Source organism: Pinus tabuliformis, chromosome 6 (genome assembly GCF_031772625.1).
Source record: "Pinus tabuliformis cultivar Carrire ecotype Pingquan chromosome 6, CPIR1, whole genome shotgun sequence".
NCBI lineage: Eukaryota > Viridiplantae > Streptophyta > Pinopsida > Pinales > Pinaceae > Pinus > Pinus tabuliformis.
The window spans coordinates 1,503,634,635-1,503,639,575 of NC_142292.1; positions in this window are offsets into that span (position 1 = coordinate 1,503,634,635).

The window sequence follows — 4,941 nt, forward strand, 5'->3', positions numbered from 1 at the left end:
TGTTTCTTACTGCTCCATGATATTGGTCCTGAACCAATATTGAACACGTATCTAGTAGTAGATTTCCTATCATCTAGATTTCTAGCCCAGTCAGAATCAGAATAACCTGCCAATTCAACATCAAATTCCTCAGTATACATAATACCAAAATTAAGTTTTCCTTTCAGATATCGAAGGACTTTCTTTGCTACTTTCCAATGGCTTTCAAAAGGCTTAGCCATGAACTGACTAAGTATGCTGACAAAATATGCTATATCTGGCCTGGTAGTGGTGAGATAGTTCAGACTTCCCACCAATTGATGGTACATAGTTCCATTCACCTCTTTGGTTCCATCATCACTGCACAATTTGACATTCTGTTCTAAAGGAGTAGATGTAGCCTTGCATTCAATCATATTGAATCTTTTAAGGATTTTCCTTGTATATTTGCTTTGTGTGATTAGTGTCTTACCAGGTTCCCTCCAAACTTCAAGACCTAAACAATAATGCAATTCTCCAAGATCCTTCATCTCAAATACATGTGACAACTGATTTTTAATTTCTTCAATCAACTTGCATGCATTTCCTGTTATGATAAGGTCATCAACATATACATATATTAAAGCAACATTCTTGTCTTCATCTTCCTTGATGTACAAGTTAGGATCATTCTTGCTTCTCATAAAACCTTTCTCATAAAATAAGGAATCAATTTTCACATACCATGATCTTGGTGCTTGTTTCAAGCCATATAAAGCTTTCTTTAACCTGCAAACTAGATGCTCCTATCCCTGTTTTACAAACCCTTCAGGCTAAACTAAATAAACTTCTTCTTTTAACTCACCATTCAAAAATGCAAATTTGACATCTAACTGATGCATTTTCCAATTATATTTTGTAGCTAATGCAATCATGATTCTAATTGTGTTCAACTTAGCTACAGGTGCAAAAGTATCTTCATAATCAATTCCCTCCTTCTGTGAATATCCTTTTGCAACCAATCTAGCTTTATGTTTATCAATACTTCCATCAACAGTAAATTTAGATTTATAAAGCCATTTGAATCCTATGGGAACTTTGTTTTTAGGCAATTCTGTTAATTCCCATGTGCCATTCTTCATTATTGAGTTATATTCTTCATTCATTGCATTTCTCCATTCTTCATATTCTTTAGCTTCCTCATAGCTTGAAGGTTCTACAACATTCATAACATGAGACATTAATGCATAATCTTTATACCTTACATGTACCTGACTTTGACGTGATGACCTTCTTGGAGTTTTACTATTTCCATCTTTCTTTTGGCTTTGCAGAGTCTCCTCTCCTCTCTTTGGAGTGTCATGACTGCTTGATGCTACTTGATCTTAAACTTGTTCCTGTTCCTGTGCTTGTTCCTTTTCTTGTTCAACACTTGGATTTAATTTGACATAATCATCAATATCATGCCATACACTAATATTATTTATTTTATCACCTTCATTTGCAGTCTCATGAAACACCACATCCCTACTTGCAAGCAGTCTATGAGTACTGGGATCAAACAACTTGTATGCTTTCTGATTATCACAATAACCAATAAATATGCACTTAATTGACTTTGCATCAAGTTTTCTTCTTTCATCTTTTTGAATATGAGCAAATTCCTTGCAACCAAAAACTCTTAGATGACTCACTTTGGTTTGTACCCATAAAATGCTTCAAAAGGTGTTTTAAGCTCTAAACTTTTGGTTGGACTCCTGTTTTTCAAATAAACAACAATATTAATGGCTTCAGCCCAAAAAACATTAGAGATATTTTTACCTTGAAGCATACTACGTGCACATTCAACTAGTGTTCTGTTTTTCCTCTCAGCAACTCCATTTTTCTGAGGTGTATGTGGCACTGTAAATTGTTGCAAAATCCCATTTCTTTTACAATATTGATTAAATTCTCTTGATTTGAATTCTCCCCCTTGATCAGATCTCAAAATTTTGATGTAATTACCAGTTTGTTTTTCTATCATATTCTTAAATTCTTTAAAGTACTCAAAAACATCACTCTTCTTTCTTATGAAATAAACCCATGTATACCTAGATCTATCATCCACAAAAATAAGAAAATACCATGCTCCACCAATAGATCTAGTTTGCATAGGTCCACATACATCAATATGAATTAATTCAAGTATTTCCCCTTGCCATTTTTATTTATGTATAGGAAATTCCTCCCTATGTTGCTTGCCAAGTACACATGCTTCACATTCAACATGATCATTCTTCAAGACAGGAAGCCTTTCAACCATAGTGTTCTTTTGAAGTAGCATTAAATCTTTGTGATTTAGATGTCCATACCTTTGATGCCATAAATCTACTGTTGATATTGTTGTAGATGCCAACGCTTGATGACTTTTCCGGGTCACATCCAACTTATACAAGCCTCCAACTCTGGTTCCTGTGGCAATAACCTTGTACTTATCTTGAATGTCTTTCACTACACACTGTGATTTAACAAATTCCACCTTCAAATCTTGGTCAGTAATAGTAGAAACAGAAATTAAATTCCTTTTGATATCAGGGACATACATCACATTATGGATCTGTTTTTCTTGTCCATTAGGCAAATTCACACCTATTACTCCATAACCTTGAACTTTAAGTGATCTGTTATCTCCTAGGCAAACATATGTTCCATCAATGTTTTCATGATATTCATCAAACCACTCCTTATTACAAGACATATGGAGTGATGCACCAGAATCAATGAACCAAGCATTCACATCATCATTTTCCACAGACAATGCAGCATCAGAAACAAACAATTTAAGATTTTTAAATCCATCACTAATTGAGGTATCTTTGTCCACAAAATTTCCATTATGCCTTCTATTTCTTTGCCTAGACTCATTATATTTCCTTTTATAACAATATTTAGAATGATACCAAAGTTTGCCACAATAATAACACTCATCATTTCTCTTATGGATTGGAAATTTAGACTGTGTCATACCTTTTTGTTTTGCTTGAAACTTGCCTCCTTTGTTCTTGTCCCATGGCTTGCCTCTGTATGGATATTTGCCCTTAGCCACCAATGCCAAATCTGAACTGCTAGAGCCCAAATTAAGGCTCTTCATCCTCTACTCCTCTTGTAGAAGAATTCCTGTCAATTCATCAAAGGTAGGGGGTTTCTCTCTAGCTGCAACACTTGAAACAAATCTTGCACTAAGCCATTTAATATGATGGTGACTAAGTCAGTACTAGACACCTTTTCACCAATATCTCCTAACTTATCACTTAAATCTTTGACACGAGATATGAAATTGCTTATATTTTCATTTGCTTCCATTTTTAGAGATAAAAGCTTAGTCTTCAAAAACAAGATTCGGTTTGTATTTGTTGTTTCATACAAACCCTTCAGCGTATCCCATGTTTCTTTTGATGTCTTGCAATCTCTGATGTGAGGAATAATGTTGTCCTTTACGGAAATACGCAGCAACACCTTTTCTTTTGTCTCCCTTCTCTCCCAATCTGGAATAGAACCTGCAACAGTGGGTTTGGGCTCATACCCACTCACAATGGACCACAAATTATTTCCTTCTAAAATAGTCATTAACTCGAATTTCCAATTCACACAATTTTCTCCATCAAGTTTGGTGGATTCATTCATATAAGTATCAAGCAACAAATTTGCCATGATGAAAGAAAACTTTATCAAATCACCAAAATGCCACCAAATCTAAATCCAAATGCACCGAATTTCACTAAATCTCATAAACCTTTTCACCACTCATGCACCATAAAAATATTAACTCCTTTTCACTACTAAAAATTTCCAAATTTTTTTAGTCACAAAAGCAGTTAAATTGGATGGATGGAATTTCAACTGATACACAGAACTCAAATCAGAGTCTTGATCTTAATCTAGTTACAGTCTTATAAAAAACAGATTCTTTAATCTTAGTCCAGTTACGGTTATATAAAAATGCAGCGACACAATCTTCAAAGAAAACAACATAACTTGTTTTGTCCAAATTTTCGAGTAGCACCTAATGCAGTATATGTCTCTGCACCACAATAAAAACAAATGAGAGAGAATTAAACACAAATTACTGTTATGAATAGCAGTAGCGCCAGTAGCTCACACAATCAGCAGTGTCTCTCATAAGCAGCCAATGCGGTGACTCAAACATCATCAGCACTGCTATCCCTTGCCGTTCTTTGCCACGACCGCCACACTCACAAATACATAACACTTCTCTTACTCAGAAAAAGAGCGGAGACTCAAACATAACAATGACTCACTTCCTCTTCAAATCAAAGAGAGTGGAGACTCAAATACTGAACACTACACACAGAACTTGGAATTCGACTGCTTCTTCACATTGCTCAACACCACAAAGCTCTAACTCACACCACCGAGCCTCACACGGCACTTGCCACACTTCCGCTGCGCGGCTCTGATACCATATCAGAGAGCAGAGACACATAAACACACAACAGAAAGCACATTCAAACAACTCACAACTTGCTTCCATTCATCGATCAAACAGGTATTTATACAGGATGAAGAAGGTTCTGGAGATCAATTGGAGCAATAGCTTCTTCAGGAAGCTTTCTCCATTGTCAATGATTTCTAGAACCAACATTAAAACCTCTGTTGAATTTTGATTGTTGTAATAAAGATGGTAGTTGGAATTAGCTCTAGTTCCTTCCAACATTCTTTAAAAGTTAAAGCAATTTTATAAAGAGGCACTATTGAAATGGAAAATAGTTATTCAACGTATCTTAAATTATTATTTTATAATATATTGACTGATACCTAGATATATATTTAAATTATTATTAAAATTGCACCAAGTTCATTGAGAAACTGATCATGTGACAAAATCGTGCCAAGCTCACTCGGAGCAGAATTTGAACGTCCACGAGACAGATGAAATGTCCAACCGTTAGGCCACTAGACAAGTGTTTTCTAGCCAAAAAAAAA